At 47.1% G+C, this 21862-nt stretch overlaps 1 long non-coding RNA gene across 3 annotated transcripts; it reads right to left on the bottom strand.

Annotated features, from left to right (window-relative positions):
* Positions 1 to 17520: 17520 nt before the first annotated feature.
* Positions 17521 to 21862, bottom strand: LOC113629284 (uncharacterized). Of its 3 annotated transcripts, none has more exons than XR_003436490.1 (3): positions 21276 to 21862; positions 19994 to 20233; positions 17521 to 18353 (listed from the first exon to the last, which is right to left on the bottom strand). It is a non-coding gene; the product is annotated as an uncharacterized LOC113629284 (long non-coding RNA). The 3 variants fall into 3 exon arrangements; XR_003436488.1 differs by having other exon boundaries at positions 20833 to 21862; XR_003436489.1 differs by having other exon boundaries at positions 17521 to 18935; positions 20833 to 21862.

Genomic DNA, 21862 nt, shown 5'->3' on the forward strand with positions numbered 1-21862 from the left:
TCAGGATCGACTGGAAAAGCCTCATTCCCAGGACTTCAAACAGCAGAACAAAGCCGAGGAGTGACTGGTAGCCTGAGCCTCGTGGACGGCGTGACAGTAGACTCTCACCAGACGGTGAGACCCCACATTCCTGGGGTGCCGGTGCCCATCTCCCTAGTTCCCTCCTAAGCCCTGCCCTCACCAGCACTCTGCTACGGTGGTCAGTAAAAGGCACATTTTCTCATGTTTTGGTTTGGCTTTTAAAATTTTTACATTTTTATTTTGATATAATTTTAAAAGTAAAGAGTACAAAGAACTCTTGTCCTCTTTCCCCAGATTCAGCAGATTATTTAAATTTTACCCAATTGCTTTACTATTATGTCTCTCTATATACTTACATATGCATATTAATTAATTATATATGCTTAATAATATAGTATATATTATCTGAGTAAGCTGGAGACATGGAACTCTTCACCCCTAAATTCTTTAGTGTATATTTCCTGAGAACAAGGACATTCTCTTACATAACCACAGCACAATTTAACATTGATACAATGCTCTTGTCTAGTCTGCACTTCTCATTCAAATTTAATTCCATCAATTGTAATGTCCCTTAAGTCTATTTTTCCCTCCTGGTCTCCTTCAATCTCTGACGGTTCCTCTATTTTCCCTTGACATTCATGACATTGACACTTCGGAAAGCAGCAGGCTGGTCATTTTGTAGAATGTCTCAACATTTTGGGACTTCCCTGCTGGCACAGTGGTTAAGAATCTGCCTGCCACTGCAGGGGACAGGGGTTCGAGCCCTGCTCCGGGAAGTTCCCACATGCCACAGAGCAACTAAGCCTGTGTGCCACAACTACTGAGCCTGCGCTCTAGATCCCGTGAGCCACAACTGCTGAGCCTTTGTGCTACAACTACTGAAGCCCACACACCTAGAGCCCATTCTCTGCAACAAGAGAAGCCACTGCAGTGAGAAGAGCCCACGCACCACAACGAAGAGTAGCCCCCACTCGCTGCAACTAGAGAAAGCCTGTGCGCAGCAATGAAGACCCAACATGGTCAAAAATAAATAAGTAAATAAATTAATTAAAAAAAAAAGAATGTCTCAGCATTTGGATTTGTGTCTGGTTCTTCCCTCATGATTAGATTCAGATCATGCTCTTTTGGTAGGAACACCACATAAGTGCTTCTGTGTTCTTCTCAGTGCATCATATCAGGAGGCACATGATGTCAACTTGTCCCATTGTTGGTGGTGTTAACTTTGGTCACTCAATTTCAGTGGTGTCCACCAGTTTTCTTCACCACAGAGTTACTGTTTTCCCCTTTGTGATTAATAAGTATCTTATAGGAAAATTCTTTGAGGCTATGTAAATAAATATATGTACCCTATTCCTCATCACACCTTCACCCACTAGTTTTTTTGTTTGTTTTTTTTTTGCGGTACGCGGGCTTCTCACTGTTGTGGCTTCTCCCGTTGCGGAGCACAGGCTCCAGACGCACAGGCTCACGGGCCCAGCCGCTCCGCGGCATGTGGGATCTTCCCGGATCGGGGCACGAACCCGTGTCCCCTGCATCGGCAGGCGGACTCTCTACCGCTGCGCCACGAGGGAAGCCCCACACCCACTAGTTTTGACATTCATTGATGTCACCCAACTCCACCCTTCCATCTATGTGTATTAGTTGACATCCTACTGAACAGAAGAATGTTCCCTTTTCCTCATTTATTTAATCATTTACTTATATTAATGAGGACTCGAGAATTTCTCTTTCAATGGGTTATAATCTGTTGTTATTTTTATTTATTTTGATGCTCAAACTGTCCCAGATTGGCCAGTGTGAGCCCCTTTAGGGTGGCTTGTGTTTCCTTTTGATGTGGCACTATTAGTTTTTGAGCACTTCCTTACTTTCTGGCATGAGATTTTTCAGGCTTATCTTATATATTACCTGTCCCCAGCTCTGGAATCAAGCTTTCTCCAAGGATACTGGTTCCTTCCAAAGGTGAGTCCAAAGTTTTTGCTCTTAACTCATTGCTCTTTACCACTTGTCTCTCAGAAATGGTTGGAATAGATTTTTAAGGAGAGAGTCAGAATTTTGTATGAGCAGGTGAGCCAAGAATTTTTAGGTCATTGCTGATCTGAGCCCCGAGGAGTACACATGGTTTGATGGAGCCTAGAGAAACATGAGTTCTTTTATCATCATCATCTTCTTCATCATCACTATTAATAAAAATAAAAAATTCCATTCATTCAGTGATGCTCTGTGCCAGGCTGGGAAGAGGCAGGGCCAGCTCATGCAGGCGTTACATGCCATGTTGAGGGTTTGGACTTCAAACTAAGAGCACTAAGGGGCCACTGAAGACCTTGGAGCCAGAGGGTTCCATCTCCCTTCTTCTTGTGAAGGTCACGTCTCTTTCTAGCGCTGCCTCCTCACTCCCTGATGTCAAGAACTTGTGGCCAAATCACACAGACAGGGGAAAAGGAGAGAAATGGAAGAATGATCTGACACAGTTTCCCAGCAGAAAGCGTATTACGAGGCCCAGGAGCTAGTGCAGGGGGAGGGCAGGAAGTGGTGAGATAAGACAACCGGACATTTCAAAACTTCCAGGCCAGAAAATCAGGAACCAGCATGCTCAGAGGATGTGACTCTCCTGACAGGGACTCCCTTAGTACAAAGACAATGATGTGTTATTTGATTTTCTTTTCCTCTTCCACACTTTTCAAAGCATCTAGAGAAGGCACAGGTTTGTATCCTCTGAAATTTCTCTCCCACAGGGCTGCCATGTACAGTTGAGCAGGTGGTTCACTGCCCAAGCTATGAAAGACATGAAGCTGTGCTGCCCAGATCCCCCCCCCCGCCCCCCCGCTTCAAAGAGAGTGAAGGGAGGGAGAGTGCTCAGCACACAACTTCCCGTCAATTCCTTCGGAGCTCATCGCAGCTGCAGGGGGCCGCCTTCCCTGAGATCACAGCTGTCCTGGGGCAGCTCAAATCTGGTGACTGATGGAGACAAGAGGATAGAGGCCACTCCATTTAGGTCTGATGCTGGACAACTCAGATGACCTGGTGCTGGGTTTGCTGAGACTTGATTGAGCCTAGAACACAGGTTGACTTCTCTCTGCCCAGTCCTGCTTTCTCCCCCTTCCTTTCATAGTTGTGGGTCTCTAGTACACACCACGTGCTCCAAACTCTGCCTCAGTGTCTGCTCTTGCAGAACTCAACCTGCAACACAGAGTATCAAGCCAAGGGGATGAGTGAGGGCTGAAAACCAGAGCTGGTTTCTCTAGCCAAGCAGTATGAACATGGGACTTCACCCACCAAAGCAGGCGTTTTCTAATTCTCCTCGAGCCTGACTTGGGGCTGCCCTGTCCACTCTGCTCTGGCTGTGGTCACTCTCTCTAAGCAAGCCCTTTCCCTCTGACCTCTGCCCTTCCCCTTTCCAATAATCCTTCAGAAAAGTCTTCCCACTGATCCAAGAGACCCAGGGCAGTTCTGTCTCCTGTCTGAAGTAGAAAAACTGTTTGGTAGGTATTTAAACTTATTCAGAGGGCCAGATGGGAAGTCATTCATCTCTTCAGGGCATTGCCAGGCCAGAGGATGTCAGAGACAGAAGGACACCAGAGACTTCTGCAGATGGGTGCGTCAGTGCCCGGCAAGGGTCAGGTTCCTGTCCAGGGGCACTCAGTGAGCTAGTCATAGAATCAGGTGCTGGGCAGCCTGTCAGAGCCCCCTGGTGCCCACCCCTGCCCTTGGGCCAGCCTCTGGGGACCTGATTGGTACCTGGATTCACCTTACATCCTGGCGTTGAACCAGCCCTTCCCTTTGGCTCTCATCACCTTGGTCCTGCCTTTTCCTGTGGCCCCTGAGACCTCTACCCCTCCCTCTTCCCTCTCCTTCCCAGCTCCCCTCCTCAGTCAGCCTGGAAATCACTTTCTCCCTCTGTTTTGGCCCCAGAGCCCTTTGTTCACTTTCTCTAGCCTCCGATCTTGGCCTTTGCCTTCTGCCCTGCTGCCTGCAGTGCTCCTGGGGGCCCTGGCCTGGTCAGTGTAGGGGCACCTGGGCCTGGACCAGCGGAGGCTGGAGCTGAGGCCTCACCCTGCAGCCTCAGCTTCCAGAGGGCATGACTTCATCCCAGGCCCGACCAGGAGGCTGTCATTCCATAGCAGTAACCAGTTACTGTGCTCCTACTGTGTGCCAGGCACTGAGCTGTGTGCTTCACATCCGCCATCTCTCATCTGCAGGAAACTGGTCAAGGATAGTGTTATCACACCTGTCATGGGAGAATCGACGTGGCCAGGGCTATGGGATGAGTAAGTGAAGGGGCTGGGACTGGAACCTCCAAGTCTGTATGATTCAAACCCCCACCCCAACCTATCTTCCTACGATAATCCCCTACCTCTATACAGACTTAAGTCTAAACAGTGCCACAGTTGCTCTAGGGTGTACCCGAAAAACCGACTCAGAAAGACATTTTGCAGTAGGTATCAAGGAATTACTGAGGGATTTTAAAAATTTGATATACCATGTCCAGGAATTCCATGATTAGAAATCTACCCCAAGGAAATAACAAGAAACATGGGAAATAATTTATGTACAAAGATGTTTGTAACAGTACTATTTATCATAGGAAAAAAAAACAACCCCAAACAATCTACATGTCCAGGCCTAATTAAATTAGGGCATTGCTCTACTGCAAATACACTGCAGCCATTGAAAATGTTTATAAAGAGTTCAACTGGGGCTTCCCTGGTGGTGCAGTGGTTAAGAATCCACCTGCCAGGGCAGGGAACATGGGTTCGAGCCCTGGTTTGGGAAGCTCCCACATGCCGCGGAGCAACTAAGCCCGTGCGCCACAACTACTGAACCCGCTGTCTGCAACAACAGAAGCCACCACAATGAGAAGCCCGCGCACCGCAAAGAAGAGTAGCCCCCGCTCGATGCAACTAGAGAAAGCCCGCGCACAGCAATGAAGACCCAACGCAGCCAAAAATAAATAAATTAAAAACAATAAAAAATAAAGAGTTCAATAATCACAGGGAGGAAATATTTATGACATAATGCCAAATGAAAATAGCAGGTTATAAAATTATACAGCTCGATCTCAACCAGGAAAATGTGCTCTGCAATTAAAATGAGAAAAAAGGAAGCGTGAGTCTTCCGCAGCTCCACTACCTCGGTATCCCCTGCCTTGTGCACATAACTCCCATAGCAATCCCACTCTCATTGTGTCTCCTTGCTTTGTCTCTCCCCCTACTGGAACGTGAGCATTTTGGGTGGGGAGCATCTGGGTCTTCGTCCTCCCTGATGGAGCAGCAGCCAGGACAGAGTCTGTTCCTGAGTGCACAGTCAATCCATATCTGCGGAATGAATGAGCAAATGAAGGAAAGGAGTCCCAGGCTCTAAACCGCTCACTTCCTCAGAATCAGTCTCCTGACTTGCAGAATTTTAGACCTGACACCTCCTGTCCTGGGTCCAAAGCTGACCTGATTCTCTCCTAAAGCCTTTGGCAGCCTTGTCACCTGAGAAACGGGGAGATATTTGCCCAGAGCAGTGCAGGATGTCCAGGAGGGAGCATCCCCATCACCCTGGGGAATGGAGCCAGATGCCTGAGCTGCCACCGGGAATGGGCACCGTATACACATCATTCCCTCCAATCCTCATAGCTCTACAACATTAGAATTGTAAGCCCCCATTAACATTTATGGAACCTGAGACTCAGGGGTGTAATTTGCTCCAGCTCTTACAGGAGTAAGTGGCAGAGCTAAGATTCAATTGTCTCTGTCTCTAAAATCCACACCAGGACTGTAAAAGTGACCTCAGCGAGTCCCTTCTCCAGTGTGAACCTCGGCTTCCCCTCTGGACAGATAGCCCGTGATGATAAAACGCCCCGACTCAAACCCCACCTTCCTTTGCACACCCCACCCCAGGTCACTGGAGGCAGTCTGGAGCCTTGAGGACCATAGGACTGCAAGCAGGCCAAGTGAGGTCATGCCCACTGACCCTTCACAGGCAGTCTGGGGCTGGAGAAGAGCTCCTGCCTGCCCCCCTCCCAGGATACTGGCAGAGAGCCCTGGAGCATCCATGCCTCAGAAAGACACACGTGCACCAAGTCGCTGGTCATTTCCCCTGCCGTAACCCCCGGGACTGGCATCTGAGGGGCCTCCTGCTGTCTTTGCTCAACTCAGCTCTTATGGCTAAAGGGCTCCAAGAAACACAATCATCTCCCTCCACCCTCAACACACACCCTGCCTATGGGAGAAACCATCGTAATAACAGCCGACACCTGCAGAGTCTCCCACCCACCCCAGCCTAGTAAGGTGGTCAGGACAGGATGGTAGTTCCATTTTACAGATGGGCATCCTGAGGCCCAGAGAAGGACAGTAGCTCTCCTCAAGCCACACTAGGAAGTGGCAGAGCTGGGACTAAGCTCTAGCCTCTCAAGCCAGTGTTTTTAGTGCTTTCCTGCCAGAGCCTGTGTTTGTCCCATTCAAGCAACACACATTTATTAACCCCTGTCACAGGAGCTGCAAAATGGGTGAGACCCTTGAAGGGTCTCTGCCCTTGAAGGATTTGCAGTTGAGTGGAGCAGGGGAAGAAGGATGTCTCATGCAGGAGGTTAATACGAGAGGGTTAAAGAGATCACAATACAAGGGATGAGGTGTCAGAGCTGCGGGTCGGTGAAGCTGCCCGGAATGTCAGGAGCAGAGCGAGACTCCTGGAATACCTGTTGAAGGAAAGGTGGACAGACTGAAGGAGTGAATTGTCAATATTAACAACGGAGAGGGGAGGGCAGGGACGGCAGACATCACCTGAGCCAAGGAGTGGCAGTAGGAATAGCACACACAGTTTGACACACATGCAGGGTATGCATCTGAAAGAAAAGAGAAACAAAGTTGACAAAGTTCAGTAAGGCCACATTTTGAACCACTGTAAATGCCAGGCCAAGAAGTTTCAAAGACCTTCTGTAGATAAAGGTTGCTGTTGTAAAACATGCTTTTGGACCATTCATTTGGCTACAAGATGGTGAACAATCAGGCAAACAATGGCAGCTCTGGTGGATAAGGGTGAGGGGTGAGGCTGGAGGCAGAGAGGCAGGGGAGGAGTCTGGAGAGACATGAGGAGGCTGGCCCAGGTCTGGGATGGGATGGATGTGGGAGAAAGGCGTGTGGGCCTGGCTCTGACACTGCCTTCCTCTGCTCCTAACAGCTGGGGTTCCCTGCTGGCCAGCCTCAGCCTCACGCCACCACAGGGGTCAGTCTTGACTCAGGAAACGAGGATAAGAAGGTATCCAGCAGTAGGTCTCATCAGCTCTGGCTGGTAGTCAGCGTCTTATCTGGATGAAACACAGTAACACACAGTGGACACTCAGCCCATGGTGGTAACCCTAGACTCTGAGCTGCACTTTCCAGACCCCATAGATGTCACTTTCTCTGAATGTGGGACTGCCCTGCCCACAGCCTGCCAGAGCTGGAGTTAAATGGCCCTGAATCCCAGGTCAAGCTGCCTATAGCCACAATGCTAGGGGCCACCTGCCTGCCGGGCCATACCACTCCCTAGACTGGAGTAGTAGAAAGGGGGAGGAAGATTTGAAGCCAGACAAACTGGGGTGTGAATTCAGCTCTGTCCCTGACCAGCTCTGTGTTCTTGGCAAGTTATTCAAACTCTCTGAGCCTCATCTTCTTCATTTATAGAAATGAGCCAACAATACTCATGTAACAGGATGTTAAAAATGGGGCTTTTCTTCTCTCTCAGAGTTTTGGCTGATGTCCAAAGGTGAAGATGAGAAAAGACATTAGGAAACTACCTGTGTTTGCAGGACCTGCCAAAAGGGGGCTCCAAACAGACCCTGCACTGCTGCCCACTACCTGCCTCCAGCTTCCTATAGAGTTGAGGGGAGAGAGAAGACTGGTGAAGAAGATGATTTTGAAGAGAGTTTTGGGGAATGCTGATGTTTCTTTTCCTCTTCCCTCCTGCAGATTCAGATAATCAAAAGTAGCATTAGGGCTTGGTCAACAGATCTCTCTCTCCCTCCCTCACCAATTCTCAGCTCTGCTTTCCTTGGGGTTGGCTCTATTCTCAGGCGGGCTCTTTCTATGTGGCCACCCATGGCTGTTCAAGGCTTATATCCTTGTTTAGCATCCTCCGACGAAAAGAGACAGCTTCTTATCTAACGGTCCAGCCAAAGTTTCCAGCCTGACTCTCCTTTGCCTGATTTGGGTCATGGGTCCATCTCTGAACCAATCACTGTGGCCAGTGTGGGATGGGCTGCCCTGATTGGCCAGATCTGGGTCACACGTCCTCTCCAGGAGCCCTTATGGATCGAGAGTGAAGAAGGGAACTGAGAGGGCTGTACAAGGAGAGGGAAAGGGATCCTGGGCAGGGGAAAACCTCCATGATCACTGCTTCAGCCTCTGTGCCTCCTTTCCTGATCAGCACATGAGGCCAAGTGAGGTCATGCCCACTGTCCTGGCCGACCTCGAAGGCCTTGAGTTCTAGAGTAGCTCCCTCCTCCCCATTATTCTCCATCTCAACATCCTCCCAACTTCCCTCATTGTTCGCATTGCTATTTAGAATTAGTATTTGCTTACTTAACTGTTTGTTTGACTCCTCTGCTCTCCAGTGTCAGATCCAGATCACTGGAACCACACAGCTCTTGTTCACAGCAGTATCCTGCAACTAGCCCAGTGCCTGACACATAAGAGATGCTTAGAGAATAGTGGTGGCACAAATGGTTGTTACCCTCATAGCAAGTGCCCTTTCTCCGGGCAGGGACCATGCTTATTTCCTATGAGTCTGCCACCCACTCCCACCCTAGGCTGCCCCAGAAGGCTCACACCCCATGGGCTCCTACTCACCTCCCCACTCTCCCACCTCAATCTCACTGGCCTTGCCCCAGGCTGTTCTTAACTGAAAGTCATGCCCATGGGACAAGGGTCCAGAGGGCCAAGAAAAGTCCTCCCCTACACTGTCTTCCTACTATTTGCTGTGTGCCTGTCGTACACAGAAGCTGTGGTTGTGTCCTCCTGGAGAAGGCCATCCTCGGGTCCTGCCGGGGAAGGTCCCTGCTCTCCTGCTAGGGAGGAGAGGAGGCAGGAAATGGAACTGCAGGGCAGGGCAGTGTGGAGGGAGGGCTCAGCCTCTTTCGGTCTGCATTTGGAAGCGTCTGGATGAATAGGAGGGTCTCCTGGAGCAAGGAGGAAAAGGCGGTGCTAGTTGTCAGGTTTCTGCCTGAGCCAATTTCCCTTCATTCTCCCCAGGGCTTTGTCTGAGAGGTCTCTACCAGCAATGTGAGGCACCACTGAGCTGTCACCTGAGAGCCGCCCTTGGTTCTGGCTCAGAACCTCTGATGTTAGAGAAACAGCGCCCCCTGAAGGCTGGTGGGGTCGGGCAGTGCAAATCAGCAAGAGCCCATAGGCCCCATCTTAGGGCTGGAAGAGCTTCTTCCTGGAGTCAATCTGGGTGTTTCTGAATTTTGTTTAGTGCCAGAAGCCTGAGCTTCTTGGACTATGGCTTCAGTCCAATAGTTAGAGAAGCTGCTCCCCAAAGGCTCGCCCGCGGGCGGGGGCAGGTGCAGGGGTGCCTACTGATCCCAGGGTGTTCCTGCACAAGTCTTCTGCCTGCCCGGGCCTGGCCCCAGTCACTTCCCAGCCTTGGGGTGAGGGCTGGCTGTCCCCCTACCCTGAGCTGTGCAGGAGGGGCCAGCTCAGCGTTCAGGGCTTGCCAGCAAATTCTTTGGCGATGTTGGGCCTCTCACCTGGACCCTGGGATGTCTTCTCCTGGCGCAGAGGAGGGCAGAAAGGCTGCTCCTCAAATCCAGCTTTCTTACCTCAAATCCTGTAGTTTTAGGAGTTAAGCCCAGTGCTACAGGGAGGATGGGAGGCGTGGTGGCTCTTCAGACTTCCAAAACATCTCTTCCAGGCACAAGAAAGGGGTTTTGGCACTTGCTGTGCTAATAGGTTTCCAGACTAAAGCCTCTGTCTCAGTCCTATGACCCAGAAATTCTGTTCCTGTGCCCATGATGGATGAGGGAGGGGCAGCCTGAGAGTCCACCGGCGGGGGAGTGGATGAGTAAAACGTGGCCCATGAGCTGCGGGCACACTCAGCAACGTGGATGCATCTTAAAATCAGAGCGCTTAGTGAAAAAAGTAGGAAACCAGATGAGATTTTATAACAGAATGCAATTTCCATACATTAATAATACAGGCAGTGCATGCTTATTTTTAGCATTGTACTATTGCCTCTGGTGTGAGTAAAATAAACAGGACTATCTAATACCAGCGTGTAAAAGATTTCAAAGACTTTGCTTATTTTTAGGATACTAGGGGAACATATTTTCATCCAAAATCTGGACGCTAACTTAGTAAGCCAGCACAATAGTATAACATTTCTCCTATGTTAATTTTTTTTTTTAATTTTGCAATTTTCCATACTTCACATAGTTGAAAGGTATTTCAGTGGTTACTCTCAATAAGTCAGTACTATTTCAAATGTACCAAAATACTATAAACTGACTTTGGCATAATATACCTAAATGGAAATGGAAATGGATGTGTTATTCACAATGTATTTTTGTCCCCCCAATTATTTTTCATTTTCACATCACCTGGGCCCTGAATTTGGAATAACATGCTTATTCTACATTTGCATAAAGTCCTGATAAGGTATTAGTGCTTCTAATTTCCCCTTACATTTAAGAAAATAAATTATTTTCCGAGTTAGAGAATATATACTCACAAAATACATGCAAGAACACACGCAAATAATAAGATGTGCATTAAGTCCATTAGTGTGCTTACCTATAGAGGAGAGGGGGATGGGAGGGAACTACGGGATAAGAGGGAATTCATTAATTCAAAATCAAGGAAGGGGCCTTGCTCAAAGATGATAATGGACCATGAGGCTAAGTAACTCAACCTTCCTGTCCATACCTAAGGGCAAAACAAAGGAAAAACCCTGCAAAGCTCCTGTCTCCAGGTTCCAGGCCAAGTTCATCTGCTCCAGCTCTGGGGCCCAAGGTCTTCCAAGAGTTTGAGTCAAAAGCACAGTGGCGGGCTTCCGTGGTGGTGCAGTGGTTGAGAGTCCGCCTGCCGATGCAGGGGACACGGGTTCGTGCCCCGGTACGGGAAGATCCCACATGCCGCGGAGCGGCTGGGCCCGTGAGACATGGCCGCTGAGCCTGCGCATCCGGAGCCTGTGCTCCGCAATGGGAGGCGCCACGACAGTGAGAGGCCCGCGTACCGGGGAAAAAAAAAAAAAAAAAAAAGCACAGTGGCCTGTGGTTTATCACCCACCCATTCAGAAAATTCCTAGAAGCTTGTGGTCAAGGCTCAAGAAATTTCACCCTAAAAAAGACTGTGAGACTGAGAAACGTGCCCCCTAGAGGCCAGAGATGTGGTCAGAGGTCTATTTGAGTTGAACCAAAATTTCAAGAGAACGGAGCCTAGACAGTCTGTCCTGGCCTACCTCGAAGTCCTTGACTGCTCAACAGCTCTAGCTCCCAGCAGTGTTCAGGCTGCCGTGGCTATGAGGGCAGGAACTGGCTAGGCAGGGCCTGGCAGAGCACTAGTCAACCCGAAGCCTGCTGTGCTTTTGGCCCTGTACATCCAGCTCCCACATCAGCCAGGATTCCAAGGACACAAGCCTCAAGAGCGCTGCCTTGCTTAAAGAGCCCCGAAGAAGTACTGACCTTTTATGTCTGTGATACATTCTGTATCACATCCTTCCATGGTATAGGAGCCCTCAGCAAAATTATAAAGACAAACTTGGGTGGAAATCTGTACCATTTCTAAAGTCCTGTGCTCATTCTTCAGCCCTTCCATGCAGGGGTCAGGGGCTCTCTGGCTGCCCCGGCCCTCCCTGTGGGAAAAGCTGATGAACTTGTTCTCAGTAAGTTATAAGGATCCGAAAGGTTTCCCTTCCTAGAACAAGTTGCATGCTGCTTTAAGAGCCTGGCATGTACTGTGAAAGGAAAATTAAAATGGAGTCGGTATTGCTAATTCTCTAAAATGAAGCCAGGAGGCACTGAGTGAGTGTGATTTATGCACACCTCAGCCCAGACGGAATCTGGCCTTTGATCACTTATGTCTCAACTCAGGCATCCAGAACATCTGCCCAATGTTCCAGACACTCAAGATATCATATGGACCCTTACCCTAAATAACTCGTGACAGCCTATCCCTTAAGGAGAAATATTTCCTTTCCTGTATCAGAGCCAATCATAATTCCTGCCAGACAAGTTTAACAACCTTACGGTCTTTGCCTTTATAAACCCCTGACTCTTTTTCTTCCCTGGAACACTCTTTCCCTTCTACCCAAATCTGTGTATCCTAAATTACAATTCTCTTGGTGTGCAGGCTTCTCATCGCGGTGGCTTCACTTGTTGCGTAGCATGGGCTCTAGGCGTGCAGGCTTCAGTAGTTGTGGCACGTGGGCTCAGTAGTTGTGGCACAAAAGCTTTGTTGCTCTGCGGCATGTGGGATCTTCCCGGACCAGGGATCGAACCCGTGTCCCCTGCATTGGCAGGCGGATTCTTAACCACTGCACCACCAGGGAAGCCCCAAAATTGCAATTCTTAAGACCCCCATAAAGCTCTTTGTTCTTTACAGCCTGGATGCTGATTACTGTTTGACAGTATTGCTGCTAATGCCAAGGGAACAAGCACTGAGGGTGGGACTTTAGGTGGCTGAAAAGCAAAGATTGTTCAAATGAACCTGAGAGACAACCACCTGACCAGCCATACCAACAACCCTTGGGGGGCAACTTCCCCTGCTGTTCGGTCTTGGAAAGTATGCCAGTTTCATCTTGGAGGCATGATATGAATTCAATTTCAATAAGCACCGTGACTTTCTCGAAGGTAAGATGTGTATAATTGATCTTGTATTTTTCCCAAACCAAAATAATTGTATTATTTATAATGTTACTCCAAACTGTCAGGTTTTTAATCCTAAAGGATAAATCAGTCCTTTTAAGATGTCTTCTAGGACACCCTCTCCAACCATAGGCCTTGATTTCTCTGTGGCTCGTCATCTTGCTGTGGGGTTAGGGCTGGGGGCCAAGGAAATTATCCTCTTTCTATCATCCTTTAGGTGAAAGTCATGTATTTAAATTGGGATTTTGAAAACTCCAAGGGCCTCCAAATTTTGCTTCATCTGAGATAAAATTCCCATCCTCCCACCAGCCATCACTGGTGTCACCCTGGGGACTCATGGACCCTGAGCCCCACTATGGCCCTCCCTCAACCATACCCTTTTCCACAGCATAAGGAGTCAACAGAACCAAGGAGATGTAACCACACAGAGCTGTGTCTCCTTTCTAGAACAAATTTCAGATCCCTGAGACTCTGGAATAGCATGCCCACATGGCCCCAAATCTTTCAAGGGCCTCTTCCTCACAATTCTGTCCCCCTAAGTGTAAACTGAACTGTTGGTGTGTGCAGCCCTAGGCCCAAAGGATGGCCAAGGGGCAGCTTTGGCGGAGGATGTGGACAGAGCTTGGACATGTGACCTGGGATATATACACACATGCACACAATATTCTTTACAACGTGAGACAAAGCTGGGGGCGGGGGGGGGGGGGGAGAAAAAAGGGACTCCTTTTCCAGATTCCGTGTTCCAGCACAGAATTCAAGAATGTTTAACTGAAACCTGGTGTTCCAGGTCTGTAGGCAAATATATTTTCCAGGGTAAGAGGATAAAACACATTTTACTTAGCAATTTGTTAGCTTGATTTATAACTTTTATTATTTCGATGTCCCATGGCATGTGACTTCCATTTGTACTCTTAGCTTGAGCCCTGCAAATATTGGGGGCAGGCCTAACCAGGCCTTCTCTTGTGAGGTTGATGTACAATCAGCCGTTCTCTTGTTCTATGGGGTTGGCCAAAAAGTTCGTTCGGGTTTCTCTGTAAGCTGTTATGGAATATGAGGCGTGGGAGTAGAGAAGGAGAGGCAAAAGGGTCTTGAGAAGAGGGTAGAGGAAAGTCAGCGCCCCTAAATATTCCCTCCAGTCCATCTTTCACAGGTTGCTGCGGGGATCGTTCTTTTCGGCTTCATGGCTTTGTATTTATGTTTTTAAACATTTGATTGTGGAAAATCTCAAACGTATCCAAAAGTAGAATAGAAGAATGAACTCTCATGTCCCCATCACCCACCTGAGTCATTGTCAACTCATGGCTAAACTTGTTCCTTCTCCATCCCCACCCACATCCTGCCCCTCCTCTATTATTCCAAAGCAAATCTCAGATATCGCATTTTATATGTAACTATTTCTGTGTATATTTCTAAAAGATAAGGATTCTTGGAGAAAAACATAACCACCATAACATCACACCTGAAAACAATTAATAATGTTAATGTCATCAAATATCCAGCCAGCTTTCAAATTTCCAACTGTTTTTAAATGTCACAAAATTTTTATTTTATTTTTTTAGTTTGTTTGAATCTCAATCTAAATAAATAAGTCCTGTACACAGTAATTGGTGATATGTTTCTTAAGTTTTTTTCTTTTTATTAATTTTTATTGGAGTATGGTTGCTTTACAATGTTGTGTTAACCTCCACTGCCCAACAAAATGAATCAGCCATATGCATACAGATATCTCCTCCCTTTTGGACTTCCCTCCCATTTAGGTTACCACAGTGTATTAGGTAGAATTCCCTGTGCTATACAGCAATGTTCCCATCAGTTGTCTATTTTATACATAGTGTCAATAATGTATATGTGTCAATCCCAGTCTTCCAATTCCTCTCACCCCACCCCTTTCCCCCTTGTATCCATACATTTGTTGTCTACCTTAAGTTTCTTTTAAATATCAGTTTCCTCCTCTCTTTTTTTCCTTGCAATTTATTTGCAAGGAAACTAGATCATTTATCCTATAGAGGTTTCCACAATATAGATTTTACTGATTGCATCTCCATGGTGTCTTTTAATATTTTCTCCTGTCCCATGTATTTCCTGTAAATTGCTACTTGAATCTAGATTTAGGTTGAAATTTTTGGCAAGAATACTTCACAGGAGCCATGTGATATCTGGTTGTCTTTGTTTGTGATATTAGCAGATGTTGCTGATCCAGTGTCACTACCCATTAATTAATTAGGAGTTGCCAAATGGTGATATTCCAATTCTATAATTCCTTCTTCGTTTATGAACTGAATTACTTCTATAAAGAGAAACTTCCCCTCATCTACTATTTGGTTACCCGGTAGTACAGCCTGTATAGGAAAGACAGATAAATGCTCAAAGATAATTATATGTCTTTATTAATTTTCAAAATAATGAATTTGCTCATGACCATACTCCAAAAGTGACCAACTAAATTTGTTTTAGTATCATTATGAGCTCATGGAATTAAACATATTTGATGTATTCAATCCATTGAAGTTTTGCCGTTATTGATGCTAAAAGTGTCCATCTTTGGCCAGAAGGAGCCTCTTCAAGTTGACTTCTGAGTCCTTCTGACACTATCCTAGCCGTCTTTGAGGACTTCCTTCCCATCTGGTATGATAGGCTCCTCATGTTCATTTCCTATATCAGCCCTGGAATTAACATTTCTTCATGGAGCCCTAGTCTTTTGTCGGGAAATGGAATTTCAAGACTAAGATCTGGGCACCGAGGGTGTTCACTGCTACAGGACTGATTACTATTCCTAGGTCTTTTCAGAGATCAGAGCTAGGGAATAATGTTTTCTGTTAGTCTTAACGATAAAACATATAAGTTCGTACTGATACTTTCAACTCAAATTCAGGGCTACGGGGCTTTTGCATAACCTCTTATTTCTTCCACCTGCATCTCCTTTCTTCCATGCTAAGAATCTCATTTCTCAAATACACCAAGAAAGGGACTTCCCTGGTGGTGCAGTGGTTAAGAATGCCAATGCAGGGGACACAGGTTCAATCCCTGGTCCGGGAAGATCCCACATGCCACAGAGCAACTAAGCCTGTGTGCCACAACTACTGAGCCTGCGAGCCACAACAACTGAGCCCACATGCTGCAACTACTGAAGCCCGCACGCCTAGAGCCCATGCTCCACAACAAGAGAAGCCACCACAATGAGAAGCCCGCCCATGGCAACGAAGAGTAGCCCCTGCTCGCTGCAACTATAGAAAGCCCGTGCTCAGCAACGAAAACCCAACGCAGCCAAAAAAGAAGACAGCAAGAAATATATAATTAGAATTTCACATAATTTCTCATTGGCTTCATCCCACATTGCACACACAACAGTCTCAGAACACCAATACCAATTCTCTCACCAGCCAAATGATTGCTGAAAACAAGTTAAGATTGTCTGTTTGCAGTCCTTTTTGTCCTTAGGTCATATCTCTCTATAGGTGTACAGTCAAATTACTGTGTTTGGAACAGTTCCCCTGTGTGTTTACCCCACTAACCATATGCACACTTATGCTCATTTGTTCCATTTTACTTTTAGGAATTCTTTCTTTATTTTTATTTTATTTTTTTTGCGGTACGCAGGCCTCTCACTGTTGTGGCCTCTCCCGTTGCGGAGCACAGGCTCCGGACGCGCAGGCTTAGCAGCCATGGCTCACGGGCCTAGCCGCTCCGCGGCATGTGGGATCTTCCCGGACCGGGGCACGAACCCGCGTCCCCTGCATCAGCAGGCGGACTCTCAACCACTGCGCCACCAGGGAAGCCCTATAATTTGGTTTTTTACATGAAATTTTTACTTGGTTCCAAAGTCAAATACGCAAGCCGAGCTTTATTCAAAGAAGTCCAGCTTTTCTCCCCATCTCCTCCACACTGTACTCTCCCTCCCCCTATAGGTAACCACTTTTCATTGGTTTATCCACTGCTTGTCTGTTTTAAATATAAGTAGATACATTTGTATGTTTATATATTTGTATCCCTGCCTTTCTTAGATAAATACTATACACACATTCCTTTTTGGTGTTTTTAATTTTCTCTGTTTTATTTACTTTTATTTTATTTATTTATTTTGGCCGGGCCGTGTGGCATGCAGGATCTAAGTTCCCCGACAAGGGATCGAGTCTGTGACCCCTGCATTGGGAGCACAGAGTCTTAACCACTGGACCACCGGGGAAGTCCCACACATTCCTTTTTTACTCAGAAATATATCATAAGTGGAGATATCCCTCATTCCCTTCTACAGCTGCCTAGTACTTCTTTATTCAACCAGCCTTTTGATAGACAAGTGGGCTGTTTCCCATTACAAAGTCCTGCAATTAATGGATTTTTGTATTTTGGTCTGAGGTCATTTGGATGCAAATCCTAGACATTATCTTTTCACAGAGAAATCTTTCTAAAGTACAGATGTGGTCAGGACTCTCCTCTGCTTAGAATCCATCAATGGTTCCTCCTCACTCTTAAGATAAAGTCCAAATTCCCTAGCTCAGCAGACAGTGCCCTACCAGATCCTACCTTGCCCAGCTCACCAAGCCACCTGCTGCTGCTCTCTCCCTAGCACCTCTCATGCCCCTCTCCACCCAGGAGGACAGGTCCATACTTCTGTAACCAAGCAAGAAGGGCTTGTGCATCCACAGCGCAGAAAGTCAAACTCCTGACAGTGTGTGTTAGCGGCAAAGTGAGGGTTTATTGCAGGGCGCCAAGCAAGGGAGTGGGAGACACGCCTTAGATTCACTCCCACTCAGTCTTTGAGTTAGAGGGTTTTTTAAGGGGAAGAACAAAGAAGCTGGGGTTAATAACGTAATCGTAGTTTCAGGAGTCAGGATGTCTCTGGTTTACTATCTCTGGCCAGGTGGTCCATGGCTTGGGGGTCTGTTAGCTCATCTTGTCCTGGAGAAAAAACCTGAGTTTGTAGGTTAACGATGTTATCGACAACAGCAGTTTTAGTCATCTGACTCTGGTTGATTAGTGTTCAGTTAGCCCAGGATTGAGGTCAGAAGGAGCAAGAAAGGGAATAATTTTAGACAGAGAGGTTAATCAAACTCAGCAGGGGAACTCGGTTTTAGGGGTCTTGGTTTCACTACCCCTGACTTCATGCTGCTTACACATTCTCTATTGTCTGCTTAGAAGGCTTTTTGTTCTTCTTTTATTCAGCCTGTGTAAACCAGTTGGTATCAGTACATGGATGCCTGAACTGTGATTTTTCCCATGTTTATCCCCTCACCTCATGGTTCCTTCAGAGCTGGAGCTGACAATATGCCCAACGCCAAGCAGAAGCCCAGCAGCTCTATGTGTTTAGTAAATGTTTGTTGAGTGAATGAACAATTGTCTTTCCTTTCAAATAAACAAAATCAGCTTCAGGTCACAGTCATGCCTCTCATCAACCAGAGAAGAAGCTGCACTATAATGAAAGCTCCTTGGTGTTTTCTTTTTGTTATTCTTCTGAAGGAGAAAATTTCTGCCCATTAGGTGTTTATAAGAGAGGCCAAAGCTATCATCACTGTGGAAAAAAAAAAAAAAAAAGGACATTATAATCCAGAAGCTCAAGTAGTCCAAGAATTTTATGACAAAAAATCTGGTTCTGTTGGAAAAAAACAGACTCAGAGCCAACAATGTTGGGCAGAGAAGGGAAGGCCCTGGCTGACAGCCCTCCCTACCACGGGTCCAGGGTCCGTCTCACATTTGGTCCCTTCAGAGTTCAGGAAGGCCCCCTCTTCACTTCTGAGACCCCCACCAGGGCAGGCCCAGACAGCATCTGGGCCACTTTCAAGGTGGGTCTCTCACAGCTTGGAAAACCCATTCCATTTAGGTCTACCTGTTGGCTCAGGCTTTAGTCTGCCTGCCTTTTTCCCTGTCTGCACTGAAGGTGGCTAAAGACAGGCGTGTCCTGCTCGGGGCCTCTGCCCTCGCATGCCACTAGGAATCAAGCCTCAGCATGCAAAGTCCTCACTGAGCACCATCCCTGGGGAGGGGCGTGTGAGGCGTGTGGCTGCATGCACTCTTAGGTTTTTCTCATCTTCTGTAACCATTGCTCTTTTGGTGACACACATCCAAGGAAGCTCGTGGGCAGCTCAAGAGAAGCCTGGGGAGAAGAGAGAGAAGTTCTGGTTTGAAAAGAGGTCAAAGAACCACAGAATCAGAGGAGCTCATATTGCAAGGGATTTTGGTACTCACCTAGGACGTTCCAAAGAGGATGTGTCCCAGGGATCACAAAAGAGGCCCCTGTTTAATCTGTTTTATAAATTTAAGTACCAAGGGGTACTATCTCACTTGAAGAAAGAGTTCTGATTTTTTTTAAATCTGCAAAATATTGACCCTCGTGCAGCTTCTTGCCTGATACAAGAATTTCCTTTATTATGGCGTCTCTGTTACAGGGTCACCTAGACTTACGTGCTCCCGGAGCCAGGGGGCTCCCTATCGCCCCTAAGATGCCATCCCATTGTCGGGCAGCTCTAATGATCAAAAGGATCCCCGCACACCTCTGCGTGGTTCTCTGCATTGGTCCTGTTCCTGGTCGACTTCCCCAGGTCCAAGCTGTGGCCTGTTGAAGGCGGAGCTCACCTCCTCCCCCCTCTCCCCACCTCACTTCTCCCTATTAAATGTCCTAGGGTCCTTGGTCTGCTCCTTTGATATTTAACAGATCATTACCTGCCCTAAAGGGATTCTCTCGTCAGAAGTAAAAATGTTTTATGGCTATCACTTCAATTTGCTGTGCTACTGATTCCAAATAGCAGCTGTGTGTCCCTTTAATGGGTTTTATTTTTTTTCCCAGTTGTTGAGTTCTCTCCCTTTTCAAAGGTGTGAAGATTCAAAGCAGACTCTGGCAGGTCTGAGATTTCCTCGCCAGGCGTTTGTTTCACAGCACTCGCCTCCCTCTCCCCCTCCTGTCATGGAGGCTGTGGCTGTCAGAGAGTAACCACAGCCCTTACAACGAGGCGAATTCAGATGCACAGAAACACAAAGCCGACTTTCTAAACTATTATTAGCAAAGCAATTTGAGGACCACACCAATAGAACAGCAGGCCAGATACATGGTTCTCACACTTGACCCCTAGAATTACCTGGAGGGCTTGTTAAAACACACTCCTGAGTTTCTGATTCAGAAGCCCTGGGTGGGGCCTGAGAGTGTGCATTTCTTACCTGTTCCCAGGTGATACTGATGCTGCTGGTCTCAGAACTACACTTTGAGAACCACTGGATTAAATGGAGAAATACCCCAAAGAAAGCAAGATTTCAAAAAATGGAAGTGTTTCTAAGTGCCCCGTAGGAAAGCATGCAGCAGGATCCGCGTGCTCCACAGGTGCCTGAGTTCATCGAGGTTCCTTCCTCAGGTGCCTCACCTCCCCCAGCAGCATCACCTCCATGTGCAGTCTTGCAGGGCTGGAAGTGGAGCAACGGACACGTTAGCCTTGTTTGCTGACCATTTCATCTCAGAGCCCAAGGGAAACTGCTCTTGGGGACCCAGTTTTGGCCCTTAGGGAAAAATGGGCAAGAAAACAGCCATTTCCTCTTGGAGGCGGCAATAATCAAGAGAACGGCCCTCAAGCATTTCATCAACACTCCCGTGTATGCCTGAGGGCCCTGCAGATGTGTCCTAGGGACCTGAACAAGGAAATTTTCAAAATTCTGAGAAATCTGGTTCCCAGGAGATGTGGTTCCTAAGAGATGAGGAACACTTTAAAATATCAGTAACAGCGACCTGACTTTGCGATCCTAGAGGATGCTAGGAAGGAAGAGAAGCTGAGCAGGGAAACAAAGTAGGAGGCTGGGCCGTCATCAGGGCAAAGAGGTGTTAGAGTCCGGGGGAATTTGTTTTGTTGGTTTTTAAAATATTTAACACCACCTGAGCATCAAAGACTGACAACAGACTGTGAAATCTCCTAGTCCCAAAGAGAGCGGGCAATTAAGTTTAAAGGGCAGAAGCTGTCAATTGGTGGCCAATATAAATATAAAAGGAACCTTCATCTCTGGCATCTCACCTTGCAGCCTTATCAAAGGTTTGCCCTTCTGTTGCTTCGAAAGTCACTTTATTGAGATTTTGAAATGCCAGGGTTTTCAAACCTGCAGCAGCAGCTATCCGAACTTAAAGGAGTTTAATCAGGTGTGTATTTCCTGTTTTAACTTCTGAGAGAAACTGCTACAGTACTCACTGAGGTCTGACAAGAACTGTTTCACAACAGCAGGTTCCAGAGCTTTCCTTCATGTTGTATTTTGGCCACGCTTGCTATATCTCTCTATTATTACCTAGCAAGGAAAGAATTTCCTTATTTTTTTTTTCTAGTCTAATCATTCCCCATGAGAAAAACAGTCTGCTTCTCTGTTGAATAATAGGCCCCAAAGCCTGTTAATAAAAATCAAAGTCTGTTTAGAAATTAACAGTAGGTAAGAATCACATCATTCATGTTAATCGTATTTTTGCTACCTGATAGAGCATAAAAAGTAGATTGTCTTTCTGAGTTTGCTTTGAAGGAGTTGGTTCTGTCTCCAAAATGTCTCTACCATCTGTTGCAACCACAGTTGTCTTCCCTAGGGCTCGTTATTGCTTCCTAGATGAGTCAACCCCCTCTTACATGATCTCCCCACTTCCACTGCCCTTCCCTTCTCATCTTGCTAATGATCATTCTCCACACACTCCCCCAAACACAGATCCTCTCCTAGGGCCCACAGATCAGCTCCACACACCTCTTGGGGGAGTGGAGGAAGTGCACCAGGGCAGCACCCTGAGCTACCTTCAAGGTGCGTTTCCTGTACCTGACCTGCCTTTCCAGCTCCACCTTGCCCATTCTCATAGTTCAGCCCTTGCCTCAGACGCATTGCTTATTAAGTCATGCAACCAGGAGCGCATTCATTCGTCAGCACACACTACACCCCGATTTTGATCTTGGGGAACAGGTTAATAATAACAATAAGAACAGCCAATATTTACTGAGGACTCTCTGTATGCCAGGCACTGTGCTAAGTCCTTTCAGGTAAGAACTCATTTGATTCACACATGACTCTACTAGGTAA

Source organism: Aethalodelphis obliquidens, unplaced genomic scaffold (genome assembly GCF_003676395.1).
Source record: "Aethalodelphis obliquidens isolate GAN/ISIS:26980383/991018 unplaced genomic scaffold, ASM367639v1 scaffold26, whole genome shotgun sequence".
NCBI lineage: Eukaryota > Metazoa > Chordata > Mammalia > Artiodactyla > Delphinidae > Aethalodelphis > Aethalodelphis obliquidens.